Genomic DNA, 24,108 nt, shown 5'->3' on the forward strand with positions numbered 1-24,108 from the left:
GTCACCTCTTACACAAATTTCTACCATGAATTGGAGTTGGGGCTATAGACATGCCATAGTTGACATTAGGGAAACTTCCATGAAGGCAATGACATTAGCAATTAAAAAATGCCTCCCTCCCTATTTAGCACTTATCAGAAAATTAGAAAGAGCGAAATTAAGGAATTACACAATCCTCTTAAAATTCTTTATAGGCCAACCAGGGCCCTCGCAACTTCCTTCTGCAGTTCTCAGACAGGTATCTTTAGTTCTTTCTCTCTCCCTGTATGTCACATCTTCCCCACCTTACTGTTATACCTTTTATCCTTCGGAGCTTTTCCCCTAACTTTGTCTTTTCTAAACTTTCTGAGCCCAAAGGCATGCCATGTGCCAGCCACAGTAACACCGAGGCTTAGCAGGGCAGACTAACACACCAAATTTTCCTTGAGCTTTTGATTCCCAAGAATATGATTAACTTTGAAGAAGCCACACCAGACTTTAGTTAGGCAAAAATAAAATGAAATGGCTTATTCGACCCAAACTGTTTTTTATTTGTGCCATTTCTGTCAGTGTCACACATAAATTTTAATTATACTAAAAGAAGAATTATGGAATAACTGTCAGGAGCACAGAGTGAAACTGACAGGGCTGCTGCAGGTTATGAATGTTGTTCTCTGCACAAAGGCAGCCAGCTGAGGGGTTAGTGGGGCCTGAAATCCAGCCTCTGACTCAGAAAGCTGTGCTTCCTGGGACAGAGTGGGATTCACTCAGAAGAGATAGCTTTTTCTATTTCATACAAAGATACTATATGGCCTAGTGGTGGTCACATACAGGGGGCTTAAATAAATAAGTGAATATATTGAGGATAATGAGACCCAGATTTCTCATTGTCAAAGGAGTTTTGAGCATGGAAAGGGTGCTGGCTGGAACTGGAGGTGTCAGCGTAAACTCATGGTTTTTTAACATAGGCAGATACAATTTATGTGGGTATGTGGAATGTGTATATGGATAATATTGCCTAGCTCTTTCTACCAAGACCAAGAAGGTCTAGAATCCATGATATACCTGTAGCAATGATCACACCTCGTAACCCAGATCTTGGTTTATTAAATGCCTTTTTCCACTAAAAGGAACAAAAAATCCATTGGAAAAGTGGAGGACTCCAGGGTGGGGACAATGAACATATAAGACAAGCCAGGAACATCTTGTGGTTCTTAAAAGTAAAGAAGTGCTCTAAAATTTTGAGAACATGCCTAAATTTCATAAGGGCAGCTGGAAATGACTCCCTCCCTCCACCTGTATCTGGTCTCCCAAACACCCATACCCATGCTCACCCAAATCAGGGGAAATCTGAACATCAAAATAAGTAATGATGATCATAGATTATAACCCATTAAATAAAATTCCAATTCTGTAAATCCATACTGACACACACACACACACACACACACACACGCACACACAGACACACACACACACACAAATAAATGAATTTAAAAGGGAATTTAATAGAGGGAAAAGCTACACCTTAAAATAGAATACCAGCTAATAAATACACAATAAATGCTAACATCAGTTGTATTTGGCAACTGTCACAACAACTGATTCAGGCGAAGTCAATGAATGCTAAAATTAATGGGTGAAAGTTTGATGGGGAATGGGATATTTACATCCCAATGTATCATCCCCAAAATGCTTATTAATAAATACAAAATATTTATTCATTCCTACGTACAAAATAGCTATTAATCTTAGAGCGGATAACCTTCCAAGACACCGTCTTAACCAAATGCCAACACATAGTGAACATCATGTACCACCTGACAGGATGCCCTGAAAAGAGCACATAATTGCTTCTGTGGTTTTCCTGACAAATATACATAAACTGAATCAGATCATTAGGAAACATTAGACAAATCCAAATGGAGAGACTTTCTACAAAGTTATGGGATTACACTCTTCAAAAATATCAATGTCATGGAAGGTAAGAAAAAAGTATAGAACTCTTCCAGGCTAAAGTGGCGCCATGAGTAAATGCAACACATGACCCTGGATTGTATCCTGGATCTGCAAAAGGCATTATTGGAACAATTAGAAAATTGCTGATGGCATCGATAGATTTTGATATTTATTTTGTGGGTATGTAGGAGAGTTCTGTTTGTGTTTTAGGAAATATACACGGAAATATTAAAGAATAATGAGGGATCCTGTCTACAATTTACTCTCAAATGGTTCAGGAAAAAAGTATGTATTAATAGAGAGAGGCAAAAGTGGCAAAATATGAATAATTGGGGAATCTGGGTGAGGGTATATGGGATCTCTTTGTACTATTGTTGAAAATATCTGCACTTGGGGCCCCTGGGTGGCTCAGTCAGTTAAGTTTCTGGCTCTTGACTTCGGCTCAGGTCATGATCTCATGGTCTGTGGATTCGAGCCCCATATCGGTCTCTGCGCTGGCAGTGTGAAGCCTGCTTGGGATTCTCTCCCTCTCTCCCTCTCTCTCTGCCCTCCCCTGCTCATGCACTCTTGTCTCTCTCTCAAAATAAATAATAAACTTAAAAAAAGAGAAAATATCCATAAGTTTGAAAATCAATTAAAAAGATGTTTTTTCTAAAAAATGAGGACAGTGAAAAGATTTTTAGACAAAATGACCCTGAGAGAATTAATCCCAAATAAGCCCACACTGAAAGATACTAAAGGAAGTTCCTCAGACAGAAGGAAAATAGTTCCTCTAAAACACTGAAATATGAAAAAGAATGAATAACAATGGAAAAAGTAAAAGTGTAGCTAAATGTACATGAATACTGAGTATAACAATGGTACTATATTGTGTGGTCTAAAGGATGTGTAGAATAACACAAAATGGGTGGTGGTTGGGGGAATACGTAGAAGTTAAGTTTTAAGGCCCTAGCATTGTCAGTGAAGTGATAAAATATTAGACACTAATAACTCAAGTTAGCATCCTCTAATTGCGGGGCTAGCCATTAAAGACATAGAAATATATACATACATAGGTATGTATGTATATATATAACTACAAGCAAATAGGGAAAATGGAATAGTAACAATAAAAGAACTTCATTAACCCAAAAGAAGGGAAGAAAGAAGAAAAAGCAAATAAAAAAACAGGTGAAACAAACAAAAAAATTAAATTATAAGCATAATAAAGTATATAAATAAATCATTTACATAAATATAAATACTAAATACTCCCATTAAAAGACAAAGATTGTCAAGCTGAATAAAAACAAAACATAAAACCTAGTCAGAGGCACTTGTAAGAGTCTTAAATATAGGAACATGAAAAGATTCAAAGTAAAAAGATAGAAAAGGTATACATACAAACACTAACCAAAAGAAAGTTGATATAGCCATATAACATCAGACAAAGTAAAATTTAAGATAAAAACCATTGCTAGAAACAGAGATACTTTTGATAATAACAAAAGGTTCAATTCACCAGGAAGATAAAACAGTTTCTAAATTTGTATTCCTCCAATAACAGTTTCAAAATATATGAAGAAAAATTTTACAGGACAAAATGAAATAGTTAAATGTGCATCATTTAAAAAAAATTGACCATACTTCTCATAGTAACAAATAGAATAAACAGGAAAAAATCAGTAAGAACAAAGAAGACCTAAACAATGCAATTAATGAATTTAACCTAATTGATACACATAGAACACCGCAGATGAAGAGGAAATACATGTTCTTTTCAAGTGCATGAAAAGTGGTTACTAAATTTGACATATGCTAGATCATAAAGTGAGCCTTAACGAATCTCAAAGAATTGAAATCATTTAAGGTATGTTTTCTGACCACAGTGGAATTAAGTTAGATATCAGTCACAAAAAGATGACTCAAAAATTCCCATGTTTGGAATTCAAACAATAAAATTCTAAACACCTTCTAAAAGATCTGCATACATATCAGCCTGACCTCCTAGCCACCTTCCCTAACACTGCCATGCCCTCTGGCTGTCCTAAAGGCAGATCTGGTCCTCTCACTGCCTGACCCTTTCAATGGCGGGCCTCCTCAGGCTGTAGCTCTGGGCATGGCCCTGCTTTCACATCCTGGAAGCATTCCGTGGACGCTCTCCCTCTCTACTCCACATAGTAATCTGGCCACAGGTCTGCCTCCTTTCTCAGCCTTCAGAAACACCTGTATTTCAGCCACCCGAGAATATTTACCATGCCCTCGGTGCACTATGTTCTATGACACATGCTGTTCCTGCTGCCTTAAATGCCTCATTTCCCCTTCCCCACACCACCGACTTTCACCTGCCTGTGGAACTCCTACTCATCCGTCAATGCCCCGCTCAAACTTCATCTTATCTCTCCCTAAACCCCAGTCAGAACCAAATATGGCTTTGGAGGCTATACTTCTACTCTAATACCAATCTTATGTTACTCTGGCAGACGTATTTGTCTGTCTCACCTACAGATCAAGAGCTCCAGGAAGATGTGGACCTTGTACTGTTCAGTTTTATTACCTAAAGACTGGCTCCATGAATTAAAAGTAGGAACTGTGCTATCACTAAAGGAATGAAGCTGGTAGGCATTAAAAAATTGTCTTTTAATAAATGAATAAATGAAATGATAAATGCTTTAGAGGTAACTTCTACTTATTACACATCTGGACACCAATACTGTTATCTGCCATCATCAACATATGGGTGTAGGTTGATTCACTGATTGATTCATTTACTGAATCCCTAATATTGCAGTGGACTAGATGCTGGAGATATGGAGGTAAATAGGACATAGACCCTGCCTGCACTGAGCTCAGATTCTCCTTGAGTTAACATAAAACAATGTAAAGGCTCTTTAATAGGCACGTGCTTAGGGCTAATGCATTTCAAAGAAACCTATGCTTCTTTCAAAACAAAATGAAGTTCACATGCTTGTGATAAATGTTATTTAGTGGCTGGTAACACTGGAGAAATTTGAAAATGGTTCCATCACCAGCCATTTCAGTCTCTGGGTGATTTTGGTTGACACCAAGATCATCAGGCAAGGTTTGAAATAATATTTATTTAAAGCTGAAAACATGAATGAGTTTCCACCTGAAAGAAATGATGAACCCTTGTCCAAAAACAGAGATAATTGTTAGCAATTTCAGAAGGTGAACTAGTAAAAGATTCATTCTCATATCGTTCTCATCTGTCTGATAGAGATGGAAGGTTTATACAGGCTTGACTAGTCCCCATGGCAACAGCCTTTCTCCTGGGTTACCATAGGAATTGTGAAGGCCTTTATAAACCTCCATTAGCAGAGCCCGGGCCGGCAGCCGGCAGAAACGTCTGCTGAGGAAGACACTGTAAAGTGTCAGCAAGGGCGTCTGGGAATTAATTTTACCCTAGAGTAGCTGTGCAGGTCTGTTGAGCCCCCAACTCTACAGCTATGAACACCAGATAACACTAGAAGCAGTCTGATGCCTTGAACACCTCATACGAAGGGGTTTTCAAAATCTAGCCACAAACATATGACCAGATTTGAAAGATTTTGAGACGAGGAAGGAGTCTATTCTGACACAGCCTCACACAGGAGAGAGGTAAATTCACTCTTGTTTTTTTTTTTTCCAGGACAGGGCATTAGAGCCATATTAATAATTAATATAGTGGTAGATGGTGGGGATGGTTATTCAACAATGTGAATGTTCTTAATACCACTGAACTGTAACTTACAAAATTGTTAAGCTGTTAAAATTTTGTCATGTGTATTTTAGCACATTAAAGATAATTTAAAAAAACCTAATAGTTATAATACTACTGTTACTGAGGACCTACGACGTCCCAGGCACTGATGCTAGGCACTATACATGTTCTATGTCACATCATCTCCCAAGCCTAGGGGTAGTTATCCCTACTTTAAAGATGATTACTATTCTTACATTGAAGATGAGAAAACAGAGGTTTCGGGAAATAAAGTGAGTTACTCAAGGGTACACAGCTAGTATGTTGGTAGTGACCATGGTCAAGCCCAGGTCTCTCTGACTCTGGAATCCTGACCCTTGACCACACAACCTCAGTGTTGATGCCACACTCTGCGTCAGCTCTCGGATGTGATTAGGACAGCCTCTTTTGAACCGATAAGTTAAAGCTCTTGTGCAATTTTGTTTAAATTTTGTTGTTTTCTTTTTTAAGACATGATTGGTAATCTCTTAGGGTGTGACTACAAGAGGGCTTTCATTTTCATTCTAACCTTTGTATTATTTTACAACAATCGTGTACTTTCAGAAAATATAAAGATACTTCCATTTTTTAAAAAATTGTGTTGTATAATGATGAATAACTCCTGACACTTTCAAATAGTGATCTGTATTTAAAAAAACTTGCCACTAACATTTGCAGGACAGTTGCATTTAGGGGGACATTATTTAATAAGTAAGCTGGAGAATGCATTTTTAGGCACTGGAAAGCTCTTTCTCATCAGGGTAGAGAAAATTACCATGTTTCATACCAAAACAAAAGTGGAACGCATGTGGTTATAATCTCTTTGGGCTTTGGTCAAGCTGTATGGAAGAAGTATGAAAAAAGAGAACTCTAGAGAGAAGGAATTCTAAAACCCTAGGGAATTTCTTCAGTAGCAAGAAGGAAAGCAGCACTGGGAACTGGTTTTTTTAAAAATAAGCCTTTGGGGCATGCCAGCAGAGAGGAGGCATGTCCTCCTTCAAGGTTTCTTCCACAGGCCAGTCAAAGCTGTGAAGAACACTAACCAGGATTTTTCTACCAAGAGTCAAAAACCTGGGTCCCGGCCCTCAAAGCTCTCGATGCTCAAGGAGGTAAACGGGAGAAGGAATTACATTTTTTTTCCCTTTGAAGACATTAAGTGGAAAAGAGGATACTAATTAGCAAGCAGTGAAAATATACCAGATTGCATCTACTTTTCTTTATTATTTTGCTTTTGAAGTACACTTTTAAATATCTGGTAGTGTTTCTCCTTAGCTGCTTTGATAACTTTTGTTTTAAAAAGTCAAATTGAGGGGAAATGGAGAGTTCTTGTTAGTGGGTATAGAGTTTCAGTTTTGAAAGATGAAAAGATCTGGAGATCTGTTGCACAACAACGTAAATGAACTTAATGCTACTGAACCATACACTTAAAAATGGTTAAGATGACACATTTTATGTTATGCGTTTTTAGCCAGAATTTTTTTTAAAGGGTAAAATTGATGACATCTGTCTTAGTCAGCTCGGGCTGCTATAACAAAGTACCACAGACTGGGGGGCTTGGGCAACAGATTTATTTCTCACAGTTCTGGAAGCTGAGAAGTCTAAGATTAAGGGGCCATAAGATTACCTTCCTGGTAAAATCCCTCTTCCTGGCTTGCAGATGACCACCTTCTTGCAGTGTCCTTGCAAGGCAAAGAGAGTAAGCTCTAGTTTTTTCCTCTTCTTATAAAGATACTAATCCCATCATGGGGCCCCACCCTCTTGAATTTATCTAATGACTCTTGTAGTAGGCATCAAAGAAGAGACACCCTTTCCCCATTAAAAGACAAAATCCAGAACTCTCTTGGCTTTACTCTTACATTCAGCTCACTTCTAGTCCTGTTTCTGCATTTACTCACCCCCGACCTCTCGCTCTGCCTTTGTCCATCAGGGTAATGATGGGCATGGCTTCTTTGACCTTGACTCTTAACTCTTTTCCTGGGTCTTCATGCTGAACTTGCCCCCACATTAGATCTACTTCTGACCAGGCCTCTGAATCCTACCTCACCATGAGAGCCCATCCCAGCCTACCTCAAAAGTGGGATGCATTGGACAGAAAGCTAAAGGCATTATCAAGACATTGGGCAAGGAATTATAAACCAATAAGCGAAATTTTGTCAGGAATAAATTTAGAGCTCTGCTGTTTTAGTCATTAAATCAATTGTTTCCATCTAGGATTCAAGACATAGCTTGATATCAGTTCATATGAAACAGATATTGGGCTTTTATTGACCATTATTGACAAATCTAATATTAGTCAACAGTCTAACAAGGTCACTAAGAGTACTAGGATAATGTTTAGTCACATCAGAAAGTTGGCAAAGTTGTTTAGTGAAGGGACAGGTAGTAAATATTTTAGAATTTGCAGGCCATACAGTCTCTGTCGCAATTACTCAACTCTGTCCCTATCTATCAAAATCAATCAGAGACAAAGTGTAGAAGAATGGGTGTGGCTATGTTCCAATAAAACCTTAGTTATACAAACTGGGTCAGTTTGCTGACCCCTCGGCTACAAAACGCACAGCCAAGATCAAGGAGTTGATATTCTCATTGCACTCTGCAATAGTCAAGCCATAAGCTAATTCTTGCTTATTTCTGGGCTCTAAAAGTATAGTTGGTCAGAGACAAGAGAATAGAGATTTTCCTATTGGTCAATATTGGTTTATTAATCTACCAGCCTATTAGTCAATATTGGTTTATTAATCCATCAACTTTGAACATGGTTTTTCAGTTCAGCTAAGAATCTACCTAGAAGTATTCATATTCCATTTGGACTTCTCCATCTGGTCCCCCAGGAGAACATGGCTAACCTTGTCATCATTTTGCTGAAATCACACCACCAAGTCTACCACAGAATCCAAGAACTGAGAGAGGTTAGAGTGTGGCATATCAGTATTGGTCCTTAGTGAACCCGTGTAGTTCCCAAGGATTATCAGTCCTTTAAAATATTTACCAGATGATCATTTAATAGACTGTCCTAGCTTCTGAGCTACAAGATGGCAAATCTATGGGGAGAAGTCAAATACTGGTGGCCTATTAGCCCTATCCATCTACAAACCTATTTAATTCAGCCTGTATAATATTTAAAAAAAAAAAAAAAACATTTAAATTTTGATCCCCATTTGAAAATTTTATTTATTTATTTATTTATTTTTAATTTTTTTTTTTCAACGTTTATTTATTTTTGGGACAGAGAGAGACAGAGCATGAACGGGGGAGGGGCAGAGAGAGAGGGAGACACAGAATCGGAAACAGGCTCCAGGCTCTGAGCCATCAGCCCAGAGCCCGACGCGGGGCTCGAACTCACGGACCGCGAGATCGTGACCTGGCTGAAGTCGGACGCTCAACCGACTGTGCCACCCAGGCGCCCCGAAAATTTTATTTATTTAAAAAAAAATTTTTTTTTAACGTTTATTTATTTTTGAGACATAGAGAGAGCATGAACGGGGGAGGGTCAGAGAGAGGGGGACACAGAATCTGAAACAGGCTTTAGGCTCTGAGCTGTCAGCACAGAGCCCGACGCAGGGCTCAAACTTACGGACCGTGAGATCATGACCTGAGCCGAAGTTGGCCGCTTAACCGACTGAGCCACCCAGGTGCCCCCTTTTTTTTTTAAATTTTTTTTAACGTTGAAAATTTTAAAATTTAACTTAAAAATGTTGAAGCTCCAACCATTCTGGGCATGGCTACCACCAGAGCTGGAGCTCAGTAACAGCTGCCCTTTTAAGAAGGAGCCTCCTTTTCCAGCTCACTAGGGTCTCTATCTGCCCTACTTGACTCTTTAGCTATTTTCTGGTCTCCGTAAAATGTTTAAGTTTACAATCCTTGTATATAACCCACTTTTTCCCCTTTTAGAAAATCATGACTATTCTTAGCTGATTCCAGTCTTCTGACACATCCCCCATTTTTCACAGCTCCTCTGAGATAACCAGAAGTGGCCCAGTAATCTCATTTGCAAGGTCTCACAGTTCCCTAGAATACAATGTTCCTGGGCAGGAGGCTGGAAGCTTTGTGCTCACTCACAGTCTCTTCACCAGTCTGGACTTTGCTGATCTTTTTTATGCCCCCCTTGATTGTTCTACCCTTTCCATTCATAAGGTCATTCACCTTGGCAGAACAAACGAAGGCCAAGTGTTTTGGAATGGCTTTGAAAGCATTTACCCAAGACATTTGCTTTTGCCTTGTTCACTCTTCAACTTGCTCCAAATAGCATTCTGTGTCTTTTATTATGTCCTGAACATTGTTCACAAGTCAGGATTTATCCTGAGCTTTTGCTTTTTGACGTCATTTGCACAAATCTTCACCATTCTTTGTTTTCATTCTTTGGTTTCCAGTAATGTCATTTGAAGAGCTGAGCTCACATGGAGATCTCTAAGAAGCCAAAGGATTCCTTCTATTTAGAGACCACCTCTGTTTCTTTGTCATCAGAATTGTATGCAATTTCATAGACAGAATATCCACATGGGGACCTTCCCAACCCCTGTTGAGACACCTACCATTTTAGAATTTCAAACTAACTCAATCTTTTCTCTGGGTTTCTTTTTTCCCCTTGGCTCACGCAAGCTCTTTCTCTCTAGCTTCCTCTTCTTTCTATTACAATTAAGTACAGGCGACGATCTCATCACTACATCTACCTGCTGGGAAAAAATAAATCGTGTGGCAAGTAAGGATTTATTAGAAGCTGTGCAGAATCTGAAATTTGCTTAGGTCTGACACCTTCTGGTTTCCAGCTTTATTCTTTGAATTTTGGGGGAGTTAGGAAGCCTCCTGGGAAAAGAACTCAGATATATATGGCATAGGAGAGGAAATGATAAGGTAGGGGCATTCAACAGAAAGTAAATTGCAAGAGGACCTGCAGAATCCCTTGGACATAAATTACATCTAAAGATGAGTGGTTCTGCATGACCAGTTAGACTCAGTGACAAAGCCTGAGAGTCTATGGGGAGAGATGTTGCAAGAACCGTGATGGGGAGCTTTTGCTTGAACCTACTCCGACTCCTCCATCCAAAAGACATGTGTGCCCTGGAAAGAAGGCAGCAGTGAGTGAGCTAAAAGAGGTTTCCACCAAACTGGTTGTGGGTTCCTCTAAGAAACTGAGATATGAAGGAGGGAAAGGACCAGCCAGCCAGAGTAGCAGTGGGTATTAAGTGCTGGTATAGAAGCAAGCTGGGGACAATCAAGATACAATATGTAGACACCTTGCTTCCTTACCAGACCTGTAATATGAGTCAGGGATTCATTTTTTCCATCTGGCTGGATGATCTTCAGGATGCCCTTATGTCAATAATAACTTCTCTTCTTTTATATTTTTGCCTTTCTCAAGATTTGACTCACATATCAATGTGTTTCTGTTCAAGGATTTGTCTTGTGATATGTAGCACTACCATACCTGCTTTTTCCTAACAAAGTGAACACCTCCATTACCATATTTAGGATCCTCCCATCATGTGTCTGAGACTTCTAAAGCTGTATCTCCATTCTTTATATGAAAATATCAAAATTATTCTATTTCACAGTACTAGTAAATCTTTCCAACCCCTTGCCTAGTTTTCACTTTCCATTATCTGAGATTCTCCCTGCCCCCACCCCCAGTCTTATGCTTCTGGATAACTAGCAACCAGCTCTACAATTTTTTTCTGAATAGTCACCGAGGACGCTATGATCTTGCCAGTCCTCATGTGATGATAGTTACTAGTAATGATGATGATAAGTACCACTTATTGGGTAGTTACTATGAGCTGTTCACATCTATTATCCCTTATATTTGCAAGGGATATCTTTATTTCCACTTCATAGATGAAAAAACTGAGACTCAATTACAGAAATAACTTGCTCAAAATTCCAAAGCTAGTAGGCAGATGGGCTGGTCTAACAGGGTCCAGATGACATCCTCAAAAGAGATGACTGAAGAAAGTTGAATGAAGGGGACACTGTAAGGTATTCAGAGTTACAGAAAACCTGCAAGAGGTATAAAGGGGCCCATTAATAGAAACAGCAGAAAGCTTTTATTATCCTTGGGCATGAAGGGGCAAGAAAAGCCAGTGGTTACTTGAACCTGGAGAGAAAGCTGTAGGAAAGGGCCAACTGTCAGGAGAAGCCATGGCCAAACTGCAACCCAACTGAGAGGGAGCTGGGAAAATAAATATCCTGACCTCCCTTCTCACCTCTGATTACCTGCCTATGCCTCCCATTGCCTAAACCCAACAGGATGCAAGAGAGCACATCTTAGGTCAGCCCTCAGCACACAGAACAAGATGAAGAATGGTGGAAAGTGGGTCTGGAGGAAATGGAGAACATCCCTCAGAACTGAGATTTGAACCCTGGTTTGTCTAACTCCAAAGTTTTTGTTTTTGTCAAAATTCCAGTGTCTTAAATTCTAGATACTTAAATTAGTGTCTTACCTAGGAGCTCATAATTTCAGTTTCTAACACCTTGATCTCCAAATCCAAATTCCATTCTTAGACATGTGACTTTGGCAGCCATTAACTTCCCAGATAACCTTATTTCTTCTAAGTCATCTTCCAAATAATGACCCAAGGAAACATAGAGGAAAGCCATGCCAGTACCCATGCCAGGACTGCAGTGTCCTGTTGAGCATATTAGAATCCCTGGAGATATTGATAACATTTGCCCACACAAATGATTCGTTAAGAGTGGGATATCTTAGCAGACTCTGCCACAGCCCAGACAGCTGCTCCAAAAAGTCAGTCCTTTCCTGATTGGATGACTGGCCCAACTCATGGTCCTTTGAAATCCTTTACTCCTTGGTTTTCTCTGACCTTTTTTCTCCCATTCCATCTACCTCTTTCTTAAGAAGGAATACCAAGAGGCATTTATCAACCTCTTTCCTATCCTACTCAGTCAGGGAAGTCTTCCAGTGACTGCTGGTTACTGATTTCTGTATAATCAACATGGCATCATCGATGGACAGTGTCTTCCATGACTTTGCCAAAGATGAGGAAATAGTGATTGTATTGGTCAGTTCCCAAGACAAGAATTGAACCACTTTTTCAAGCAGACAGTATCACTGTTTTTAAAAGGCATGTAAAGGGGCGCCTGGGTGGCTCAGTCGGTTAAGCGTCCGCGTTCAGCTCAGGTCACCATCTCATGGTCCGTGAGTTTGAGCCCCACGTCGGGCTCTGGGCTGATGGCCCAGAGCCTGGAGCCTGCTTCCGATTCTGTGTCTCCCTCTCTCTCTGCTCCTCCCCCGTTCATGCTCTGTCTCTGTCTCAAAAATAAACGTTAAAAAAAAAATAATAATAAATAAATAAATAAATAAATAAATGGCATGTAAAATTAAAAAAAAAGTCATGTGAAATAAAACATAATTATATATGCAGAAAATCCTAAGAAATCTACATAAAACAAGAACTAATAGGTGAATTTAGCAAAGTCACAGGTTACAAGGTAATTATATAAAATAAATTACATTTTCATAGACTATCTGTGAAAAATTAGAAAATGAAATCAAAGAAACAGTACCAATTACAGTAACATAAAAAACAAAACATTTAGGAATATGTTTAACACATATATGCAAGACCTGTACACTGTAAACTACAAAATGTTGCTGTGATAAATTGAGAATAACTAAATAAATTGAAAGATATAAAAAAAGAAAGAGATATACATATGTTCATGAATTTCAAGTCTCAATATTGTTAAGATATAAATTTATTTATAGATTGAATCTCAATATTGTTAAGATATAAATTTATTTATAGATTCAATGTTATCCCTATCAAAACCCCCACAGTCTTTTTTGGTAGAAATTGACACACTGATTCTAAAATATATATGGAATTGCAAATGATTGAGAACATCCAAAACAATTTTGAAAAAGGAGCAAAAAGTTGGAGGACTTACCTGACTTCAAGACTTAGTATAAATTATAGTAATCAAGACAGTGTGGTATTGGTATAAGGATAGACAAATGGATCAACAAAGCAGATTAGAGAATTCACACATATATATTTTCAACAAAGGTGACAAAGTTATTCAACGAGGAAAGGGAAGTCTTCAATAAATGTTGCAGGAATCACTGGATATCTGTATGGGAAAAGGTGAACTTAACCTTACCTCACATCATACACAAAAATTAACCTGACATAGACTATTGAACAAAACAGAAAACTAAAACTATAAAACCCCTAGAGGAAAACATAAGAGAAATCTTTGAGACTTTGAAGTTGACAACGAATTTTTACTCAGGACACAAAAGGCATTAAACATAAAATAAAAAACTGATAAATTTAACAACAATAGTCCTGAGGCTACTGCCTGGGCAGTTCAAGCCAACTTGGCACCTAGATGAGTCTCTTTTTCTCTGTGTATTTTTGCCCTTGTGTTAACGAGCATGTTAAATTGACCCTTGGCTAAAGCTTTTGAGTTCTCCATAACTCCAGCCCAGCCTGCCAAAGTTCTCTGTGCTGGACTGGGTCTCAATTCCAGTGGACAATAAAATGTGAATGTAACTTTCTTTGCCTTTGTTCTTTGTTAATGCATATACTTGTAAATACGTAAAGAGAAGAAGAGGTTAAGCAGAGACAGAATTTATGTTCTCCTGGGTCCTGGGTCCTAAGCCAAAATATTAGAGTGATAATCATACTCCATGATTATCACAGGCTTCATGTACCACTGCTTTGTCTCATTTTATGATTTAAAAACGAGTGTCCCCTAAGTGTTACATTAGCATCCTTAAATTTAATTAATAGGAGGCCACATTTTCTGACCCTGCCTTGGAGAAGAAAAACTCTTCCCAAGAGAATGTTTCTATTATAATCCACACTGCCACCTTGGAAATACAGTATACCAGGATTGCTGTGGATATTGTCCCTATCACAGAACCTCAAGTCCCACTAAAGGCTCAAGCCACGGCTTAACTAAGGACATGGACAATGATAAAGGTGTGTCTCTGCTTTAGAGATCGAGGTATGTTTTAACTGCTTGAGGCCACCATAAGGACCCTGAATCCTTGCCCATTAGGACAACGAGAGAGGCAATAGGAATCTAAAGATAAAAGCAGGTGAGGCTGAAGACATCCTTTGAAAGAAGAGCACACATCTGTGGTCTCATAGCTATGAATCCATTGACCCTACTAGCCCTGGACCTGTGGACTTAAGTCTTTATCCTTTTGTGTTAACCCAACAATTCCTGAATTTCTGATCTTGCTGAAACCTGCCCTCAGCACCTTAGGGTTCCAGCAATGTCTCCAGCATTAAAGATGTTCCTTTGGATGTGGTCCCAGCTGATCCAGGTTACCCAACTTTGGCTGTTATTCTGTTCTTTAATAAAAGCACAGAGCTGAGGAAACTTGTAAGGTTTTGCCACAGCTCTATCTCAGACTCTCCAGTTCAGTTCTTTTCTGGCCTTGGAGACACAAGGTGCTCCTTGACTTCCAGAAAATTATTCTCTGGTTAGGGAGAAACTGAAGCAAGTCCCATAATTCTTTTTTGAACTAAGACAAGTGCTGTTTACAGGGCTGGTATGAGGATCAAATGGAAAAATATAAACTACATGTGCAATAAATTCGTATGATTTCTGCACACATGGAATGCTACATAAAATGTGTCTTCCATTAGAGGCTGTGTTAATGAGGTCCTTAGTCTGAAAACAATCAAAGTGCAAAAAATTAATTAACTAATTAGCAGAAGCCTTGCTTGAGTTCTAGATTTAAACCAAAACCATAATTACTTATGCAGCACACTGTCTTGATATCCTTTATATATCATTAAAGATGGTATTTTGGCTACTTTTTATTTATTTTCTGTTTTCACATAAACAAAATGGCCCCTTCAACCACAACTCTGGGCCCCACTTCTGGCCAAAATGGACACTCTACATTTAATAGGCCTCAGAGATGGTACTGAGATGGACCCTCCACCTGTCACCAGAGCCTTCTTGGATCCTACCATCAGCCATTCTGCAGAGAAAGGGTTTTATAAGTACCCTATCCTCAATATAAAAGTTAAGTCGTGTAGCTAAGAAGACACAGATTTACCTCCTGCTTAGCTTTCCACCCTCCTCCTCCTCAAGCCCACCCCTACACAGCCTCACTGGTCTCATTTGTGTATATGTCAATCTCCCAACTGGATTCCAACCTCATTTGAAAACAAAGACTATATGCCTCTTTCATTTTGAAGAGGCCCCCAGAGCTGTCTATTCAATAATTTGCATACAATAAACCTAAATACACATTTTAAAATAAATTAATACATCAAAGTCTCTTTCAAAAAATATATCTTTGGGTGGGGTGCCGGGGTGGCTCAGTCGGTTAAGTGTCTGACTTCAGCTCAGGTCATGACCTCATAGGTTGTGAGTTTGAGCCCCATGTCAGGCTCTGTGCTGACAGCTCAGAGTCTGGAGCCTGCTTCAGGTTTTGTGACTCCTTCTCTCTCTGCCCCTCCCCTGCTTGCTCTCTCTCTCTCTCTCAAAAATAAATAAATAAATTATATATATATATATATATATATACACACACACACACACACACACACACACACACACACATATATGTATATGTGTGTGTGTGTGTGTGTGTGTGTGTATATATATATATATATATATATATATATATATATACCCATATACCCTTGGGAGCTGGATATGACCAGCTGGATATGACCAGCAAGGACAGTGGGACCCTCACCCCCTTGTCTGGAGTATGGATAGATGTGAAGTATGAAATGGTCACCAGAGAAATGGGGTTACAAAAGACACTGTTGCCAAAAACTGAGAAGTTGTTAATGTGGCGCTGAATCTTTTTCAGAGGCATCCCTGGGAACCTGGGGATTACAGACCATTAAGCCTCACCTCGGTATCAGGACAACAGATGCGGAGTTTAAAGAAGGACAGAACAGTACAACATAGATAAGGTGGATGTGATACTAGGTCTCAGCATGGCTTTCCCTGGGGAGGCTGTGCCTCTGCAGCCAGGCTGAGTTCTTTGATAAGGAGAATGAAGGAATAGAGTGTTCAACATGGTTGTAGTAGGATCAGATTTGCTCATGTTTTCAGCCAGTTTGGGTGGGGAGTAGAACACAAACACTCTCGGAAGAAGAGCCAGAGGAGTTGGCACAGGATCTTGCCTGCATTCAAACATCTTCCTAACAGCAAACAAATGTGGTTAACCTGGGTAGCACTGCAGTGGGCTGGGAAGTCTTAAGGAGTCACTTAATAGAAGAGATGCATTCCAGCTAGGTCTACTGTGGGGGGTGTTTCTTATTGGTGAATCCTACATTCTTACTGATCGCATTTAAAAAAAAAATTAGACATAAATTCTTTTGATATAAGAACCAACAGTCCAGTGAAGTATACCAGAATTTGATCACAGACAGAATGCTCAGTTAGAGACTTATCATGCCTAAATGACGGTTGTCTCTTCCTTGAAGAAATAATAAGCACTACCATCCTCCCGGCCACAAAGGTAAAAACACACAGAAACCATCTTTAACAACCTCTTGCCAGTTCTATCCCAATAACATCCCTCTTCTTCAACCCCATTACCACTGCCCTAGGTCAGACATCCTCAGGTCTCACTGGACCAAATGATAGTTTCCCAGCTGGCTCTTCTGCCTCCTGATATTTCCCTTTAAGCTCCCTCCACACAGCACTTCCAGATCAACTTCAAAAAGCACATCTGTCATTGTGTCACACTCCTGCTCAAAACCTTCAGAGGCTCCCCCTTGTCTAAACAAAATCTAGACTTTGTAAACTGGAATTCAAGAGCTGCATAATCTGCCCCAGCATATCTTTATAATAATTTTTTTAGTTCCCCGAAATTTTCACTTTTCTTCAAATTTAACTTTGATTAAAATAATATCCACTATTTATTGAATATAGGCTGGGTGTTTTTTTTTTTTTTTTCTCTATCTCTCTCTCAACCACTTTATGAGACATGTTGTATGATTAATCCCCTTGTGACATCAGGTCCAGAAAGATAAAATAACCTGCCAAAGGTCATCCAAAACCCAGGTGTGGGCCTCTGCCCTCCCCCCACAACTGCTCCTGTTCTGGGAGCACTTGCACTGTCCCCTCCTCCCCATGAAGAGGAAATGCGCGTGCTCCTTTCGCACCATGCTTTTAGTTCCTTGGAGTGTTCTGTTGTACAACCTGGAACTAGGAGTTTTCTGGCTCCAATTTTCTATAAAGATTTGACTCGTTAAAGCAGGTCACTCCCATTCATTGCTTGTTCATTTATTTCTAATTCCACTTATCTGAACTGGGAGTTGTCCCTTCAGAGTAGACTGCTTTTCCTCCTTTCTTGCCAGGCAATAGAGAAAGAACTAGATGAATGACGTGTGTTAACTTAAGGTAAATTGGGTTGGTTTGTGAAATCTTATCTGAATTCTCCCCTCTCCATGGCCTGATTTTCACACAGAACTGAAAGGTATGTAAAATGTCCCCGCTGGAAGAGCTGGGTAGAAGGGGCAGTCCAAAGGCACCAGGGAAGAAGATGAACCGCCATAAATTCCTGAAGATTCTCTGTAGATTCGTGTGCTTCTAATGTGGAAACTGGATTAGTGCTCTTGTCACGGCTATTAAGTAACATCAGCTGATTATTTTCACAAGTGCAGCTCTCATGCCCTGGGCATATTGGCTAGGTTTTTAAAACAAAGAAATAACCCCTGGCTGCACTTTACAGAGCACCATACTGATATAAAAATGCTTATGCAGATTTTTGAATGAATATGAAGTCTCATTAAAATTTGTACAGGATCCATAATGTTGTGATAGATCTTTTTTTTCCCTCTGTGTGTTTCTGCATATCCTATGTAATAAAACATTTTCATAGTACTTTGCAGTTTACAAGGAATATTTATGTTTTCTTGAAAGGTAAATAGAATAATTGTAGATAAGGAAGCATGGCTCAGACAAGGAAAGTGACCTATACCTGTCACAGGGAAAATGGATGGAAAAAGAAAGGATTTGAACCCTGGCTCTTAATTCCACACCCAAAGCTTTTTCCAAGCATCTTCTAGATACCTGGCCCTGGATTGGGCAAAAGGGACAGAAGGCTCAAAGAGTCTTCAAGAAGCTTACATTGTAGTGGGAGGATATACATAGAAGGTGGTATAAAGCAACTTGATGGAGGTATGCACAAGGTGTTCTGGAAGCTCTGAGGAAAGGCTCATGTATCAGCCAAGGGCTCAGGAAGGACTTGTGAGCTGAGTCTTAAAGAATAAATGCAGCTCAGCCAGGCAAAGGAGAGGTCGAGAATAATGAGGAATTCCAGACAAGGGAAGAACACAAGCAAAGGCCTGCCTGGTTGGGATGGTGTCAGGTATGGACTCTGAGTAGTAAACTGCTACTGAGGCAAAAAGGATCATGGAGGGAGGGCTCATCAGTGGAGCTGAAGACATCTGTGGATGTTCGATCAAGAAAGCCTTCGTATGGGAAGAGCTCGGACATTCCCCTGGACATTCTGCTTATTTTAATGCTTTAAGCATGGGCAGGCTTGCCTGGTCAGATTCATATTTCATTAGATGGTGCTGACTATGGCATGAGAATAGACCAGAAGGGAACAAGATGGAAGCAGGGAGCCTTGCATGAAGGCCATTGCACCAATCCAGGAGACAGCAAAAGGGGAAGCTTTAATTTGGCAGGATATGCCCACTGATATGCTGTGGCTGACAAAGGAGAAAGAGATGTTAAAGGTGTTTTCCAAGTTTTAACCAGGTGCCTAGGCAAGGATGAGTGAATTGTAGAATTTAGGAGAAGGAGCTGGTTTGGGGGCATGCTAGGTATGACAGGTCACCTAGAGCTATCGAGAAGATAGTTGACTTCCTGACTCAGGGAAGGTATGAATGAAAAAGAATACTTAGGGGTTAGTGAACTTACAGGTGTTAATAGAAGTCATAAGCGTGAAAGAGATCATTTAGGGAGGGTGTGAGACAGTGGACAATTCCACAATTTCCAATATGTAAGAGGAAGAGGAGCCATGAAGAACCAGAGACAGAATTTTCAGCCACTATGAAAACTGGAAGGATGCATACTCTGGATGCAAGGAAATCCAGAGTCTCAAGAAGGAAAAGAATGATTAACAATATTAAATATTGGAAAGTAGTTCTCAGTAGGATAAAGACTGGAAAGACACATACTGGATTTAGCAATTTGAAAGTTAGTGTTAAGTTTAGTGAACAGCTGTTTCAGTGGAATGACAGGGGCAAGAAGCCAGACTGAAACAGGATGGGGAGTGAATGGAAGATGGGAAACTGGAGGTAGTGAGTATAGGCAACTCTTTTGAGATAGCTGAATAAGATGTTACTGAGTTAGAGGTAAACATGGGGTAGAAGCAATTATGGTTTGTTTGTTTGTTTGTTTGTTTGGATAGGAAAAATGTGACCATTTTTATATCCCGAGGGAAAGGATTTCATAGAAGGGAAAAGGTTTCATAGAGAGTTGATGACTGCAGAGCAAGGTGCAGGGAGAGAAAGCGGCATCAAGGATACAATCCTCTGAGGTAGAGAGAAAAAGAAGCAATGGATGGGAAGCTGCTGAACGTTGAGAGAGATGGATCAAGACTAGAAGGATCAATTTCGTCAGTGCAGTATGAGACATGACATTCTGCTAGGAATGTAGAGTGTGGTTTGCAGGGTTATGTATGGAACTCAAGGAGAGTGGTAAGTGTTCAGAGAGTTGCAGAGAAGGAAAGGGTAATCAACCATGGACCCCAAAAAGGAAAATAAAAGAATAAAAGTTGGGAGAGGGCCAACTGATGGAGAGAAAATTAAGGGTCCGACAAAGGCATGAGGCTACCAGAAGGGACATGAAGACTTCAAAAAGAAAACTCTTCTGGGGGTTGAGTATGTGACTGAAATTGAGGCAAGGTAATGGTCTCCAGAAAGAAGGAGTACCAGAGTTATGAGACTAGGATGGTGGATGGTCCAATTCTTCTCATTGAAATGTCATAGGATGATGATGGCAGGAGTTGAGATGGAGAGAAAGGTCATGAATCAGGTGCCAAAGCCTTCAATAAACCAACCACAGTGTCTGGAAGGCTAGTAGATGACAGTGATATAGAAAATACAGTGGATCATACAGCCAGATAGAATAAAACTCAAAACACATTGCAATTTTTAACTAGGGTGAAAGTGTAATGTCTGTAAACATAAGAGGAGATCCAAGAAAATGTCAACTCCTTTCCCAGCACCATGGTGCATGGAAAGTGGAAGAATGAATAGCTTCCAGTGGGGAAGTCCACATAGGGCAATCCAGATGTCAGCAATAAGCAAGGTGAGTGAGGAGTGGCTCAGCATGAAGCAGTGATCCAGGGGCACAGTGGAGAGAGGTGGGGAAGGCAGTAGTGAGAAGCAGCTTGCATTAGTCAAGAAATTAATGGGACACTAACAAGGGAAAGGAGAGTAGTCACATGTGGCCTTTCTTCTGTGATAAAAAAATTGTTGAGATAGGAAGTCTGGTTAGAAGATACCCCCCACCCCACTTTCAGGGAGTGGTCTCAGGGACACCACAAAGGACACCAGAAAGATTTGCAAACAAATCTCCAGAGCCTTCTCCTCGTCTCCCAATACTCCAAAAAAAAAAAAAAAAGTATTCTTAGTTCATCCTACATTAATTTTTATCCAAAATAAATCCTGCAATTAAAAAAATCAACTCTCAATCTTTTTAAAGATGTTAAATTAAAATGTGCAAAACAACTATTATCTTCTTCCTTTAAAGAGAAACAGAGAAGCCTTTACTTCTGCTTTTTCATATTTTGCAGGAGAAAAAAAAAATGGAGCAAATGATGTGATTGAAGCCAAGGTTGTCTATAAAGTGTGAAAGCACTTCCTTTCCTTTCCCAGGAGCCAGGACTAACACTAGGAGGGAGAGGAAATTAGCATGAAAGTTTTACTTAAATTACGAGATGGGTGAAGACCTTGCCCAAAGATGATATCTCCCTGTCTCCTGTGACAGACAATGAATGGCTTTCAAGACCAAGGTTGTTCTCTTTGTTAGGTAGTTTCCAAGAAGCTCATAGAATGTTCCACTGGGCTGAGGGTGATGGTACTGACCCAGGAGTATGGAGTCTGCTGGATTCCTCCTCACTCTGCTGCCTATGCACTATATGACTCAGTTTGATCCTCTGTTTCCCCATTTTGAAAAAATCAGAACCTGTGCCACAGAATTACTATGAGATTAAATGAGACGATGATGGGAAATTGCTTTATAAGGTGAGAAAAGCACCAGATGCATGTTTATTGATGCTAGGGTGGCCTAAAATTGCTGCTTCTGCATTTACTGTCTTAACTCTTCGCTGAAGGAGTGACAGTAGGGCAGAAGAATGGCTTCAGGCTGTAGAATACAGCCGGACAGAAGCTTCCGGCAGGCAGGGTCCAGAGCGAATGCTTCTCAAACCATACATGATAAGAAACCTTTCCTTTATCTGGCTATACCTGCCCTCGTTCATCCATCATTCAGAGTGGGAGTACGAAAGCACACCATTGTTACAATTTTCCTTACAGTCCAGTCAAAAAACAAAGAAGTTCTTTTCTTACTCACTTAGAGGCTCATAGATATATAGTTCACAGGTCATCAAACCAGATTCTGCAGAAATGCATGTGTATATATCAATACATAAACTATACACAGATACACATATGTATACATATACATATATACACACACACATATACATATATGTATATGTGTGTGTGTATATATACATACATATGCTATATATATTCAATTCCTGCTGTTGCATCTCCATCCGGATGTCCGCCAGTTCCTTAAACACAAAGCTCAGCGTGGAGAAAGAAACTTAGTGATGTTGAAAATGATGTATTGCTTCTACAACTCTGTGGCATGGCTGGAGGGCTCTTCTTGCCTGGGATTACTCCCACAGCCACATTCAGCCAGCAGATCTGCTGAGAGCTGGACTCAGCTGGAGCTGTTGACTGGAGTGCTCCCTTTCCCTCCACAGGGGACTTTCTCGGGCACAGTGGTCTCATGGCACTATTGAGAAGAAGCAGTATGAGAAGGTGAAAATGGAAGCCACAAAGGTTCTTAAAGCCAAGGCTCCGAAGCTATGCAGTGTCACATCAGGAGCATTCTACAGGTCAAAGCCAGCATGGGGTCAGCCCAGGTTCAAAAGAGAGGAAACAGACTCCACCTGCTGAGAGGAGCAACAAGTCTCATCATAAAAGGCCTGTAAGATGGGAGATTTTGTTGTAGCCATCTTTGGAAATAACCTGCCACATCTGACTCTAGTCTTTCTCCTTCCTTCCTTCCTTCCCTACTTCCTCCCTCCCTTCTTCCCTTCCTTCCTTCCCACCTTCTTTCCCTCCCTCCCTTCCATTCTTCCTCCCTTCCTCCCTTCCAGTTCATTAAATTCTTATAATCACTAAGTACCTGCTAAGAGCCAAGCCCTATTCTAGGTGCCAGGGATACACCCATGTGCAAGACAAGTAAGACCCCTATGCATGTGGAACTTAAACGGTAGTGGAAGGAAACACATAGATGAATGACTTCACATCAGCTGGAGATAAAGAGTGAGGGGAATGAAGACACAAGGTAGGGGATGAGAGGGCATGGAGACGGCTTTAGAATGGGCAATCAAGGAAGCCTCTTGAAAGAGGTGACATTTAAGCTAAAATTGGGCACAGAGGTCCCCAAGTGCAAAAGCCCTGAGGCAGGAGCAGATGTGGCCATGGCTGCAGCATGGTGAGCTGAAGGAGAACGGCAGGGCAGGTGTTTTCCTATTTACCACAAACTGTGTCTCAGCCTTTTAGGCTAGACACTTTTCAGTATTATTCTCAACTCCTCTCTCTCTCATCCCCACATCCATTGAGGCCAAGTCCAGTCAATTCTTGTGTAACCTCTCAGACCAGGCTTCTCTTTGGAAGCCTACATAATGTGGCCCCCTGTCTACTTTTTGAGCCTATCTCCCCACTCTGAGTCTAGACTGTACTGTGAGAGGGCCATTCTTCTGAGGTTGAAGTATTGCTCTTCTCCCAAAGTGCCAATGAAATGAGAACTGAAGCCACAATCTGCCATTAATCTTTCAACGTGCATTAGAAAAGCAGAGGTTTCTAAAGCCAGCTTCTCTAGACAGCAGAAAACTGGGCCAGAAAGGAGTCGAAATGAAGGGGAGCAGGGAAGCAGCAGGCTCAGTGCTAAGGGTAAGGATGGAGTTTAAATCTGAACCTGAGGGGCGCCTGGGTGGCGCAGTCGGTTAAGCGTCCGACTTCAGCCAGGTCACGATCTCGCGGTCCGTGAGTTCGAGCCCCGCGTCGGGCTCTGGGCTGATGGCTCAGAGCCTGGAGCCTGTTTCCGATTCTGTGTCTCCCTCTCTCTCTGCCCCTCCCCCGTTCATGCTCTGTCTCTCTCTGTCCCAAAAATAAATAAACGTTAAATCTGAACCTGAAATGAGCAGCTCTTGGGGACAAGCAGAGTACATGAAGAGTGGGGGTGAAGGA

At 40.4% G+C, this 24,108-nt stretch overlaps 2 long non-coding RNA genes across 3 annotated transcripts in view; one reads left to right on the forward strand and one right to left on the reverse strand.

Moving 5' to 3' along the window:
- LOC123593304 overlaps window positions 1-24,108 on the reverse strand; it is a 536,358-nt gene that overhangs the window by 272,209 nt on the left and 240,041 nt on the right. The window lies entirely within an intron of this gene.
- LOC123593306 lies at window positions 5,254-23,037 on the forward strand. Its single transcript, XR_006710249.1, has 2 exons — window positions 5,254-5,535; window positions 22,614-23,037. It is a non-coding gene; the product is annotated as an uncharacterized LOC123593306 (long non-coding RNA).

Source organism: Leopardus geoffroyi, chromosome D4 (genome assembly GCF_018350155.1).
Source record: "Leopardus geoffroyi isolate Oge1 chromosome D4, O.geoffroyi_Oge1_pat1.0, whole genome shotgun sequence".
NCBI classification, from domain to species: domain Eukaryota; kingdom Metazoa; phylum Chordata; class Mammalia; order Carnivora; family Felidae; genus Leopardus; species Leopardus geoffroyi.